Genomic DNA, 15,404 nt, shown 5'->3' on the forward strand with positions numbered 1-15,404 from the left:
CATCATACGTGTAAGGTCCCATCATATGTGTAAGGTTCGATCATACATATAAGGTTCCATCATACGTATAAGGTTCCATCATACGTGTAAGGTCCCATCGTACGTGTAAGGTCCCATCATACCAATTCCATGCTAAGTCTCGATGTACAATCACTCATTACTTACCTTCCTCTTGACGGTGTTCTCTGTCTTCCTAGAGTGATGGCTGCTGAATAGCGACTTCATCTCCCTATACCTAGTGTCTAACTCCTCAGAATTAGACACTTACAACACTTGGGTATCTATTGTGGAAACGCTGTCGACAATACAGATACCCAAATGATGCTCAAGTGTCTAATTCTTGTTCCTATACCTTGCAATGTCTTTCTTCATCAGTATAGGACTTGGTTCCAAGACTTGAACCTGCCTAGCATAGCCCAGTAGACCTGCCGCAGTGCTCCTTCTTTCTTATATTCTTATGCTTGTCTTTGTGTCTTTTTCATCCAAGATAATTACTATCTATATTTGGTTTTGTTATTTACTAATTATTCCACCTGTTCTTGCTGACCTGTATATGGAATATATCAAAACAATTTTACTTCCAGCTCTTTGTGTAAGTTTCTGGCTTCGCTATGTAGTTGATGTGTGTATGTTAATGATGTGATTATATATGTAGATGTGACTATGTGGATGACCTGACATGACATGACAATAGTCTTTCCCATCCTTATCTCGATGATCTTTAGAAATTTTGTTCAGTCTATCGATTAAAATTCAGCTCACTACTTCCCTCCCGTGATGTTCACGTCCAGCACTCCGTGACGTAAGTTTTTCTTGACTCCGTTAACCGCGAGCTCATCCAGAGTGGCATGTCTATCCACTATCTTTTTCTTGCCCTGCGCCATCTGTCACGATAAGTGTTTTTCTTTCTTTTTTTTTTTTTTTTTTTTTGCTCATTTTCACCGCGTCTTTCACATCTGCTATGCTCAGTTTCTCGACTCTGAAATTTCAACACAGCAAGTCATTATCTCCCGCCTTCTCTAACCTCCTAGTTTCATGAACTTTCCGTCCTCTCAAGCGATTCGTACTTTCTCTGCTAAATCCACTTCTGTGCAAACTTCCGCACTTTGCCTTCCATATACTTATAATTTACAGAGTCCTAATATCGTCCTCTCTTCCTACGGATATCATACCTGCATTTGTTCCAACTAGAACTCTTTGTAGCGATCTTGTTTATACTTCTCTTGTCACTTCTACCACTGGTGTTTGTCACTAGAGAAGTGTTTCTGACAAACTGTTAGATCATTATCAGTAACAACACCGACTAGTGGAGGATTCGAACCCATTGTCGTTTTGGCCATGCCATTTTGCTAAATTGGTCCTTATGCTGTACAATATTCCTGACGTGAATCATAGCGGAAACGATAGCAAGATTTTGACAGCTGGTGAACAAGACGCAAACGCAATGGGGGACTTTGTCCAACGTTTCACCCAAACACTGGGCTTTATCAGGTACATGATGATGTTTGATAAAACCCAATGTTGGGCGAAATGTTGTGTAAATGGTCTCCACTGCACAAGTGTCCTCTTATTTCTTTTTGTACACGAATCTAAGTCCCGGTTTTGTGTCTGTTGATGCTTGTCTTCTCAACACAGTCAAGTGCCCTGATCTTCACAACATACGTGACTTGACCCGATCTTGTTTTTCTGGCTTCGCCTCATTTATTACTCTTACAGATGTTTTTCTTAACCTGACTTGTCTTCTGACTGACACCTTATCACTTTTCCCTTTACCTCTTTCCTGGAAGATTTTTCACTTGTCTTCAGAATTCCTCCTCACCACTTCAGAAGACCTTCTCTCTGTCCACCCAAATTTCTCTCAGTTTCGACTCGACAAATGGTCCAGAACAGACCGAAATGCCGTCTAGAGCTTCCCCTCCGAAGTCTGAGTTAGAGAATATATACAGACGGAGTATATTTGAACGTATATCACATGGAATACTCGAGTAAACCCATAGGAGACGTAAACACGAAATGTCAGGAGATATTGAGCTAGTCCTAAGAGGTAAAGTATGTTTCAAATTGATGGACCCAATTTCAAAGCAGTCTGCTTTGAAATTGGGTCCATCAATTTAAAACATCTTGTATACTTAGTGAAGAATAAAAGGCACAATACCGTGACTGGAAAAAAATACACAAATAACCCGCACATAGGAGAATGGAATTTAGGATGACGTTTCGGTCTGACTTGGACTAGTTAATGGTCGAAGTCGGACCGAAACGTCGCTATAAGTTTCAATCTCCTGTGTGCGAGTTATCTGTGTATACTTGATGTGGTTCTACAGCCAAATGGGGACCTAAATTCTCATAGTCAACTGGCGCTATGAAAACTATTAAGACCAAACCACTGTAACGCACTACCAGTGAGCTACGGGGTAATAATGGTAGCGCTACCAGTGAGCTACGGGGTAACAATAATGGTAGTGCTACCAGTGAGCTACGGGGTAACAATAATGGTAGTGCTACCAGTGAGCTACGGGGTAACAATAATAGTAGTGCTACCAGTGAGCTACGGGGTAACAATAATAGTAGCGCTACCAGTGAGCTACGGGGTAACAATAATGGTAGTGCTACCAGTGAACTACGGGGTAATAATGGTAGCGCTACCAGTGAGCTACGGGGTAACAATAATGGTAGTGCTACCAGTGAGCTACGGGGTAACAATAATGGTAGTGCTACCAGTGAGCTACGGGGTAACAATAATGGTAGTGCTACCAGTGAGCTACAGGGTAACAATAATAGTAGTGCTACCAGTGAGCTACGGGGTAACAATAATGGTAGTGCTACCAGTGAGCTATGGGGTAACAATAATGGTAGTGCTACCAGTGAGCTACGGGGTAACAATAATAGTAGTGCTACCAGTGAGCTACGGGGTAACAATAATAGTAGTGCTACCAGTGAGCTACGGGGTAACAATAATAGTAGCGCTACCAGTGAGCTACGGGGTAACAATAATAGTAGTGCTACCAGTGAGCTACGGGGTAACAATAATAGTAGTGCTACCAGTGAGCTACGGGGTAACAATAATAGTAGTGCTACCAGTGAGCTACGGGGTAGCAATAATGGTAGCACTACCAGTGAGCTACGGGATAACAATAATGGTAGCGCTACCAGTGAGCTACGGGATAACAATAATGGTAGCACTACCAGTGAGCTACGGGATAACAATAATGGTAGCACTACCAGTGAGCTACGGGATAACAATAATGGTAGCACTACCAGTGAGCTACGGGGTAGCAATAATGGTAGCACTACCAGTGAGCTACGGGATAACAATAATGGTAGCGCTACCAGTGAGCTACGGGGTAGCAATAATGGTAGCACTACCAGTGAGCTACGGGGTAACAATAATGGTAGCACTACCAGTGAGCTACGGGGTAACAATAATGGTAGCACTACCAGTGAGCTACGGGGTAACAATAATGGTAGTGCTACCAGTGAGCTACGGGGTTACAATAATGGTAGCGCTACCAGTGAGCTATGGGGTAACAATAATGGTAGCACTACCAGTGAACTACGGGGTAACAATAATGGTAGCACTACCAGTGAGCTACGGGGTAACAATAATGGTAGTGCTACCAGTTAGCTACGGGGTAACAATAATGATAGCACTACCAGTGAGCTACGGGGTAACAATAATGGTAGTGCTACCAGTGAGCTACGGGGTAACAATAATGGTAGCGCTACCAGTGAGCTACGGGGTAATAATGGTAGTGCTACCAGTGAGCTACGGGGTAATAATGGTAGTGCTACCAGTGAGCTACGGGGTAATAATGGTAGTGCTACCAGTGAGCTACGGGGTAATAATCGTAGTGCTACCAGTGAGCTACGGGGTAATAATGGTAGTGCTACCAGTGAGCTACGGGGTAATAATGGTAGTGCTACCAGTGAGCTACGGGGTACTAATAGTAGCGCTACCAGTGAGCTACGGGGTAATAATGGTAGTGCTGCCAGTGAGCTACGGGGTAACAATAATGGTAGCGCTACCAGTGAGCTATGGGGTAACAATAATGGTAGCGCTACCAGTGAGCTACGGGGTAACAATAATGGTAGCGCTACCACTGAGCTACGGGGTAACAATAATGGTAGTGCTACCAGTGAGCTACGGGGTAATAATGGTAGTGCTACCAGTGAGCTACTGGGTAACAATAATAGTAGTGATACCAGTGAGCTACGGGGTAACAATAATGGTAGCGCTACCACTGAGCTACGGGGTAACAATAATGGTAGTGCTACCAGTGAGCTACGGGGTAATAATGGTAGTGCTACCAGTGAGCTACTGGGTAACAATAATAGTAGTGATACCAGTGAGCTACGGGGTAACAATAATAGTAGCGCTACCAGTGAGCTACGGGGTAACAATAATGGTAGCGCTACCAGTGAGCTACGGGGTAATAATGGTAGTGCTACCAGTGAGCTACGGGGTAACAATAATGGTAGCATTACCAGTGAGCTACGGGGTAGCAATAATGGTAGTGCTACCAGTGAGCTATGGGGTAACAATAATGGTAGTGCTACCAGTGAGCTACGGGGTAGCAATAATGGTAGTGCTACCAGTGAGCTATGGGGTAACAATAATGGTAGTGCTACCAGTGAGCTACGGGGTAGCAATAATGGTAATGCTACCAGTGAGCTACGGGGTAACAATAATGGTAGCGCTACCAGTGAGCTACGGGGTAATAATGGTAGTGCTACCAGTGAGCTACGGGGTAACAATAATGGTAGCGCTACCAGAGAGCTACGGGGTAATAAAGGTAGTGCTACCAGCGAGCTACGGGGTAACAATAATGGTAGCACTACCAGTGAGCTACGGGGTAGCAATAATGGTAGTGCTACCAGTGAGCTACGGGGTAACAATAATGGTAGCGCTACCAGTGAGCTATGGGGTAGCAATAATGGTAGCACTACCAGTGAGCTACTGGGTAACAATAATGGTAGCGCTACCAGTGAGCTACGGGGTAACAATAATGGTAGTGCTACCAGTGAGCTACGGGGTAGCAATAATGGTAGCGCTACCAGTGAGCTACGGGGTAACAATAATGGTAGCGCTACCAGTGAGCTACGGGGTAACAATAATGGTAGTGCTACCAGTGAGCTACGGGGTAGCAATAATAGTAGCGCTACCAGTGAGCTATGGGGTAACAATAATAGTAGTGCTACCAGTGAGCTACGGGGTAGCAAGCATAATAGTAGTAGTAATAATGGTAGAAATAATTCAGAAACTACGTAATAATGTAACTCTCGCTCCAATAACCCGGTCAAAATAACCAGTGGGTCTTGTAAACAGTCAAGTCGCTGTTTTTAGACGTTCTACCTCACATTTCCTTCTTTTCCTGTTCAAAATTCATTCATGGTACGAGCGAAGAATTGTGACACAAGTAGTAACGAATTCGGCTCACATCTGAAGCATCCGGGTGCGATCCCGGAACGAGTGGAGACGTTGCTGGTAATTCCCCTACACCTGTTTCCTCTATTCACTTAGCATTAAGTTCCTGCAGGTCACCCACAGGTAACCGACTCTCGTGTGTCGCATCCTGGGGAAGAGGATCAAAGAACCCTAACGGAAGTAAGCCACGTTGGCTTTCCTGGGTTACTGGCTGTAAATCATAAAAAAACAAGATTATTAACCTTATTTGACCAGCGGTGAATATGATAAATGAACAGAAAAAACAGTAATTGATGTCTGAGTGTATCTCATCAACATCTGACCTCAAAGCGGAAAAAAAAAATCCGGAATATATTTCATTACTTCCGCAGTTTGTTCAACGTAACGGAATTAAACGAGAAAAGGAAATGTTGGTTGTGTGGAACGAATTTACCGAACTTATCGATGATTTACAGCGATGATAAGAGTCGTTAAACAACTCATTAGGGTAATTAACGCATATTTTATTTTGTGTAAGTGCATGTTGCGTCTGGAAGGGATCGAGTCGTAGCTCCTGGCCCCGTGTGTGTGTGTGTGTGTGTGTGTGTGTGTGTGTGTGTGCGTTAGGCAACAGAAAACGGGAGATGGGCTCATGGGAGGGCACCTCTGTTTATTCAGAGGATGTAGGCCACATCACCAAGGTTAACCGTTAACCACTGTTTGTTGAGCTGAACAACAGCGGAGCGTTGAACAACACCCTTCAACACCTACCCTCGTTTGACACCACCTCGACTCGTATGACACCACTTCCACTAGTCTGACACCACCTCGACTCGTTTGACACCACCTAGGCTCGTTTGACACCACCTAGGCTCGTGTGACACCACTTCCACTCGTCTGACAACACCTTCACTAGCGTTTGACACCTACACTAAAATCTGACACTACCTACACTAAAGTCTGGCACTACCTACACTAGTGTCTGATACCTACACTAGTGTCTGACACCACCTACACTAGCATCTGACACTACCTACACTAGTGTCTGACACCTACACTAGTGTCTGACACCACCTAAACTAGTATCTGACACTACCTACACTAGAGTCTGACACTACTTACACTAGTGTCTGACACCACCTACACTAGCGTCTGACACCACCTACACTAGCGTCTGACACCACCTACACTAGCGTCTGACACCACCTACACTAGCGTCTGACACCACCTACACTAGCGTCTGGCACTGCCTACACTAGCGTCTGACACCACCTACACTAGCGTCTGACACCACCTACACTAGCTTCTGGCACTACCTACACTAGCGTCTGACACCACCTACACTAGTGTCTGACACCACCTACACTAGCGTCTGACACCACCTACACTAGCGTCTGACACCACCTACACTAGCGTCTGACACCACCTACACTAGCTTCTGGCACTACCTACACTAGTGTCTGACACCACCTACACTAGCGTCTGACACCACCTACACTAGCGTCTGACACCACCTACACTAGTGTCTGACACCACCTACACTAGCATCTGACACCACTTACACTAGAGTCTGACACTACTTACACTAGTGTCTGACACTACCTACACTAGCGTCTGACACCACCTAAACTAGCGTCTGACACCACCTACACTAGGGTCTGACACCACCTACACTAGTGTCTGACACCACTTACACTAGAGTCTGACACTACTTACACTAGTGTTTGACACCACCTACACTAGCGTCTGGCACTACCTACACTAGCGTCTGACACCACTTACACTAGCGTCTGACACCACCTACACTAGCGTCTGACACCACCTACACTAGCGTCTGACACCACCTACACTAGCGTCTGACACCACCTACACTAGCGTCTGACACCACCTGCACTAGCGTCTGACACCACCTGCACTAGCGTCTGACACCACCTGCACTAGCGTCTGACACCACCTGCACTAGCGTCTGACACCACCTGCACTAGCGTCTGACACCACCTACACTAGCGTCTGACACCACCTACACTAGCGTCTGACACCACCTACACTAGCGTCTGACACCACCTACACTAGCGTCTGACACCACCTACACTAGCGTCTGACACCACCTACACTAGCGTCTGACACCACCTGCACTAGCGTCTGACACCACCTGCACTAGCGTATGACACCACCTACACTAGCGTCTGACACCACCTACACTAGCGTCTGACACCACCTACACTAGCGTCTGACACCACCTACACTAGCGTCTGACACCACCTACACTAGCGTCTGACACCACCTACACTAGCGTCTGACAACACCTACACTAGCGTCTGACAACACCTACACTAGCGTCTGACTCCACCTACACTAGCGTCTGACACCACCTACACTAGCGTCTGACAACACCTACACTAGCGTCTGACACCACCTACACTAGCGTCTGACACCACCTACACTAGCGTCTGACACCACCTACACTAGCGTCTGACACCACCTACACTAGCGTCTGACACCACCTACACTAGCGTCTGACACCTACACTAGCGTCTGACAACACCTACACTAGCGTCTGACAACACCTACACTAGCGTCTGACACCACCTACACTAGCGTCTGACACCACCTACACTAGCGTCTGACACCACCTACACTAGCGTCTGACACCACCTACACTAGCGTCTGACACCTACACTAGCGTCTGACACCACCTACACTAGCGTCTGACACCACCTACACTAGCCTCTGACACCTACACTAGCGTCTGACACCACCTACACTAGCGTCTGACACCTACACTAGCGTCTAACACCACCTACACTAGCGTCTGACACCACCTACACTAGCGTCTGACAACACCTACACTAGTGTCTGACACCACCTACACTAGCGTCTGACACCTACACTAGCGTCTGACAACACCTACACTAGCGTCTGACACCTACACTAGCGTCTGACACCACCTACACTAGCGTCTGACAACACCTACACTAGCGTCTGACACCACCTACACTAGCGTCTGACAACACCTACACTAGCGTCTGACACCACCTACACTAGCGTCTGACACCTACACTAGCGTCTGACACCTACACTAGCGTCTGACAACACCTACACTAGCGTCTGACAACACCTACACTAGCATCTGACAACACCTACACTAGCGTCTGACACCTACACTAGCGTCTGACACCTACACTAGCGTCTGACAACACCTACACTAGCGTCTGACAACACCTACACTAGCGTCTGACACCTACACTAGCGTCTGACACCTACACTAGCGTCTGACAACACCTACACTAGCGTCTGACAACACCTACACTAGCGTCTGACAACACCTACACTAGCGTCTGACACCACCTACACTAGCGTCTGACACCTACACTAGCGTCTGATACCACCTACACTAGCGTCTGACAACACCTACACTAGCGTCTAACACCACCTACACTAGCGTCTGACACCACCTACACTAGCGTCTGACACCACCTACACTAGCGTCTGACAACACCTACACTAGCGTCTGACAACACCTACACTAGCGTCTGACACCACCTACACTAGCGTCTGACACCTACACTAGCGTCTGACACCACCTACACTAGCGTCTGACAACACCTACACTAGCGTCTAACACCACCTACACTAGCGTCTGACACCTACACTAGCGTCTGACAACACCTACACTAGCGTCTGACACCACCTACACTAGCGTCTGACACCTACACTAGCGTCTGACAACACCTACACTAGCGGCTGACAACACCTACACTAGCGTCTGACAACACCTACACTAGCGGCTGACAACACCTACACTAGCGTCTGACAACACCTACACTAGCGGCTGACAACACCTACACTAGCGTCTGACAACACCTACACTAGCGTCTGACAACACCTACACTAGCGTCTGACAACACCTACACTAGCGTCTGACAACACCTACACTAGCGTCTGACACCATCTACACTAGCGTCTGACACCACCTACACTAGCGTCTGACACCTACACTAGCGTCTGACAACACCTACACTAGCGTCTGACACCACCTACACTAGCGTCTGACACCACCTACACTAGCGTCTGACACCTACACTAGCGTCTGACACCACCTACACTAGCGTCTGACAACACCTACACTAGCGTCTAACACCACCTACACTAGCGTCTGACAACACCTACACTAGCGTCTAACACCACCTACACTAGCGTCTGACACCTACACTAGCGTCTGACACCACCTACACTAGCGTCTGACAACACCTACACTAGCGTCTAACACCACCTACACTAGCGTCTGACAACACCTACACTAGCGTCTAACACCACCTACACTAGCGTCTGACACCTACACTAGCGTCTGACACCACCTACACTAGCGTCTGACAACACCTACACTAGCGTCTAACACCACCTACACTAGCGTCTGACAACACCTACACTAGCGTCTAACACCACCTACACTAGCGTCTGACACCTACACTAGCGTCTGACACCACCTACACTAGCGTCTGACAACACCTACACTAGCGTCTAACACCACCTACACTAGCGTCTGACAACACCTACACTAGCGTCTGACACCACCTACACTAGCGTCTGACAACACCTACACTAGCGTCTAACACCACCTACACTAGCGTCTGACACCTACACTAGCGTCTGACACCACCTACACTAGCGTCTGACAACACCTACACTAGCGTCTAACACCACCTACACTAGCGTCTGACAACACCTACACTAGCGTCTAACACCACCTACACTAGCGTCTGACACCTACACTAGCGTCTGACACCACCTACACTAGCGTCTGACAACACCTACACTAGCGTCTAACACCACCTACACTAGCGTCTGACAACACCTACACTAGCGTCTAACACCACCTACACTAGCGTCTGACACCTACACTAGCGTCTGACACCACCTACACTAGCGTCTGACAACACCTACACTAGCGTCTAACAACACCTACACTAGCGTCTGACAACACCTACACTAGCGTCTGACACCACCTACACTAGCGTCTGACAACACCTACACTAGCGTCTAACACCACCTACACTAGCGTCTAACACCACCTACACTAGCGTCTGACAACACCTACACTAGCGTCTGACACCACCTACACTAGCGTCTGACAACACCTACACTAGCGTCTAACACCACCTACACTAGCGTCTGACACCTCTACTCTTATAAAATAAGTCAGTTTCTCTGACGTTTTTGGGTTATCCTAGATAATTAACACTATGTATGATAAAAGGCCCAAAAATCATTACCTGTTTTTCAAGACGTCTTAAAAACCACTTACTCACCCAAAACTAAATAAATACTAATTAACTGTATCTCATAAATATATAACCTGTGACCCTTTCAAATTATTTTTTTTTTGTAATTACATTACCTAATATAATACTCCATTATCTTGAAAGCTCAGTAACTCATCTAATGTGCTACAAATATGTACTAGGCCTGGGGACAGTTGGTCCCAAAGATGAGGAGGTACTTGTGCCTCCTCCCATGGGAGACTTAGGTCTCAGACACTTCCTAAAGAGGGAGCCAAGGCCGGGCCACCACTTGGAAAAGTCCCGGGCCAGGAGAATACCGGCTAAAAAAAAAAAAAAAAAAAGAAATGTACACCTTTAATCCTTCTTATCTGAAATAATCATTTGTACTTCATGTTGTAATTTGTTTACTGTAATTTTTACCACAGAATATATCATTGCTTAGTTAATCTTAAGTTAATTTTAAGCTGCCCATAATACTCTGTATACAAGGGGATTTTAGCATGTACACTCAACCACTGTGTTTCTTCTGTTCAACTATGTATCCTCTTCAAATAATGATAAATATATAAATAAATAAATATTGTACTAATGTGTACCTGTGCCTAAATAAACTTACATAATAATAATTATAAATAACGATAATAATCGTTATAATGATGACCATGCTCACTATGATGACTGATAATGTTAGTAACTACAGTGATGATAATCGCTCAACATTCACCATGAAACATACCTTGAAGGAGCAGACGATACTGTGTGCAGTACCCGAAGCAGTGATTCTACGGTCTTATTCACACTGTAGCTGAGGAGCGCCCTCTACACTGACACACACACACGTTAGGTTCATTAGGTTGCTTGGAATCTGTTTCACAGAGGCAGTTGAGGTTAACCACTGAAACACGGTGAATAGGGGTGGTGTGGGAAGGTATTGCTGTGGTGGTTGGTGAAGGTACGGCTCTAGTGGTGTGGGAAGGTACGGCTGTGGTGGTGTGGGAAGATATGGCTGTGGTGGTGTATGGGAAGGTACAGCTGTGGTGGTGTATGGGAAGATACGGCTGTGGTAGTGTATGGGAAGGTACGGCTGTGGTGGTGTGGGAAGGTACGGCTGTGGCGGTGTGGGAAGGTATTGCTGTGGAGTGAACTCTGTGGAATGGGTGCAGCTAAGGAATGAGTTCTGTGGCTGTGACTGGTTCGCTGCACCGCCGGTGGCGTTCCTTCACCTCTCACTGTTGAGACGCTTCTGTCGCTGAGGTGTCTTACCCTGCACCGTAAGCGTTGCCGCTGCTGCTGCTGCTGCTATTACGTGTAGCAACGAATGCTGCTGCTGTTGGTGCTATGTATAGCACTGTGCTGCTGTTGGTAGTGTTATGTACTCACCTATATGTGGGTGCAGGGGTCGATTCATAGCTCCTGATCTCGTCTCTTCGCTAGTTGCTACTAGATCCATTCTCTCCCTGCTCTAAAGAGGCTTATTATAACTCTTCTTAAAGCCATGTATGGATCTAGTGTAGCGCTGCGTATGTGTGTTACTGTTAGAACAACATTTCTGTTGCTGCTGCTGCTACTGCTGTTACCACTGCTGCTATAGGGACACTGTCAACTCCCACTTCATATCAGAGTCATCTTTTCATCCCACATCTCTACCCAACACTCTAGCATCCACTTCTTAAACACATTAAACATCCATTGTAACATCACACATCTCATCTAATGCAAGATTTTGCTGGGAAAAAAGTAGTCCCCTTCTCTCCTACATACACTGACCTAAGTCTCATTTCCTCATGAAAAACTTGACATATTTTAGCAACTCGCTGTATATTCCATTCATCTGCAGAACCAGCCTCATCGCTCCCAAGTCTTCCCCTTCATATGTTCTTTACGAAGTCAACGAATGTAAAAAAAATCCACAGGGTGGACATGGATGCTCAGTAAACTAGCTACTACCGTCCATAGGATGGATATGGATGCACAATAAACTAGCCATTACCGCCCACAGGTTGGATATGGATGCACAATAAACTAGCCACTACCGTCCATAGGAGGGATATGGATATACAATAAATCAGCCATTACCATCCACAGGATGGATACGGGTACACAAAGGAATCAACTTCCTGGCAGCTGAAGCATGTTCTAGGCATATTCTCCTAAGAAAGAAGAAGAGCAGGAGTAAACTGGAGAAAGACGCTCCCTCTACAGAAGACGACGAAGAGTCACTGAGCTCCTCAGGAGCACTAGAATATCTAATACACGGAAGGAGGTGCTGACCAGGGAAGTGAAAACTATCCAACTTAAGTTAAAGGACTCTTACAGGAACCAGGAGAGACAGGAGGAGCTTAAAGCTATTAGTGAAATTGAAAGAAATTCAAAATATTTCTTTTCATATACCAAAATCAAGGCAAATACCACATCTAGTATCGGGCCCTTACTCAGACAGGATGGGACTTACACAGGTGACAAAAAGGAAATGAGTGAAATACTGAAATCCCAGTACGACTCTGTGTTTAGTGAGCCACTAATCAGTCTGAGGATCGACGACCCAAATGATTTCATCATGAATGAGCCTCAAAACTCCATAAATGTATGCCCGATTCCCGACATTACCCTAACTCCGATAGACTTTGAAAAAACCGTTGACAACATGCCCATGCACTCAGCCCCAAGCCCAGACTTGTGGAACTCTGTATTCATTAAGAACTGCACGAAACCCCTCTCACGTGCCCTAAGTACACTATGGAGGAGGAGCTTTGACATGGGTGAAATTCCACAGTCACTTAAAAAAACGGATATAGCCCCACTCCATATAGGTGGCAGCAAAGCGTTAGCTAAGAACTATAGACCAATAGCTCTAACGTCCCACATCATAAAAATCTTTGAAAGAGTGCTAAGAAGCAGGATTGCAAATCACCTGGATTCCCAAAAACTGCACAATCCAGGGCAACATGGGTTCAGGGCAGGTCGCTCCTGCCTCTCACAACTACTGGAACACTAGATATGGCCTTGGATGCACTGGAAGAAAATCAGAATGTAGATGTAATATACACAGACTTTGCAAATGCCTTTGACAAGTGTGATCATGGCGTAACAGCACACAAAATATGTGCTAAAGGAATAACTGGGAAAGTGGGGAGATGGATCTTCAACTTGCTAACAAATCGAACACAAAGAGTAGTGGTCAATAGAGTTAAATCGGAGGCTGCCAAAGTGAAGAGCTCTGTTCCACAAGGCACAGTACTCTCCCCCATCCTATTCCTCATCCTCATATCAGACATAGACAGAGATATACACCACAGCACCGTATCATCCTTTGCGATGATGCGGATGATGATCTGCACGAGACTGTCATCTATTGAGGACGCAGTTAACCTCCAAGAAGATATAAACAAAGTTTTCCAGTGGGCAACGGAAAGCAATATGATGTTCAATGAGGACAAATTCCAACTACTCCGTTATGGAAAAACTGGAGGAGATAATAACTAGAACAGAGTATACTACAAGCTCTGGCCATACAATAGAGCGGAAAAATAATGTAAGGGACCTGGGAGTAGTAATGTCTGAGGATCTCACTTTCAAGAATCACAACAGTGCCATGATCACAAGTGCAAAGAAAATGATAGGATGGATAATGAGAACGTTCAAAACGAGAGATGCCAAGCCTATACCTTGACAATAACCTGAATTTCAGCACCCATATCCAACACATAACCAAAAAAGTATCCAAAACGGTTGGGATCCTCTCCAAGATACGATACTACGTGCTGCAAAATGCCCTTCTCACACTATACCACTCACTTATTTATCCATACCTCACCTATGCTGTTTGTGCTTGGGGATCAACTGCAGCAACACACCTAAAGCCAATAATAACCCAACAAAAAGCCGCAGTAAGAATAATCACTAAATCCCATCCCTGGCAACACCCCCCCCCCACTCTTCATAGATCTAAACTTACTCCCTGTTCAGTACATCCACACTTACTACTGTGCAATCTATATCTACAGGGCCTTAAACTCCAATATCAACCTTGACCTGAAACGCTTTCTTGATAGTTGTGACAGAACCCACAGGCATAACACCAGACACAAACATCTCTACGACATTCCCCGTCTCCGACTAAACCTTTACAAAAATTCAATGTATGTCAAAGGCCCTAAAATCTGGAACACCCTACCTGAGAACTCTAGAACTGCAGACACATTCATCACCTTCAAAACTACCATTAGAAAACATCTTATCTCCCTGATACACCCCGTCAACTAACTACACGAATACCACCTGGTGGTTCACACTTACACTCACTCACCCATTTGACCATAAACAGAAATGTTAATCTCAATCTTAAAATAATGAATCTTGTGATACTCCAATACTGAAACTATGTACTGTGCCAAAACAAAAGCATTCACATTGCTAAACTCATAAACTAGTATTTAGTCACTTAGCCATAATACCAACTTACCTCATAATTTGTAATATTTTAAAATTAAGAATTAAACTAAGTCTGCCCGAAATGCCTAGCCATGCTAGGTGTTCTAGTGGTACACTCTGTAATCATTATTTTACTACATGTAAACCACACAATAACCAAATTCTGTAAACTCAGCATTGTAGTCCTTGTAAAGAATAAACTTATAGAGAATCCTTTTCAAATCACTTGTTCTCTCTAGGCTTGAATACTGCTGTACATTAACATCTCTGTTCAAAGCAGGTGAAAT

General features: G+C 45.5%; 1 protein-coding gene across 1 annotated transcript in view; it reads right to left on the reverse strand.

Annotated features, from left to right (window-relative positions):
- The window catches only part of LOC128694494 (uncharacterized), a 59,805-nt gene extending 47,029 nt beyond the window's left edge, over positions 1 to 12,776 (reverse strand). The window contains exon 1 of the mRNA XM_070097916.1: positions 11,423 to 12,776. The gene's annotated coding sequence lies outside the window, so the exon portion shown is untranslated. The remainder of the gene's footprint in view (positions 1 to 11,422) is intronic.
- Positions 12,777 to 15,404: the final 2,628 nt, after the last annotated feature.

This window comes from Cherax quadricarinatus, chromosome 60 (genome assembly GCF_038502225.1).
Source record: "Cherax quadricarinatus isolate ZL_2023a chromosome 60, ASM3850222v1, whole genome shotgun sequence".
Classification (NCBI taxonomy): Eukaryota; Metazoa; Arthropoda; class Malacostraca; order Decapoda; family Parastacidae; genus Cherax; species Cherax quadricarinatus.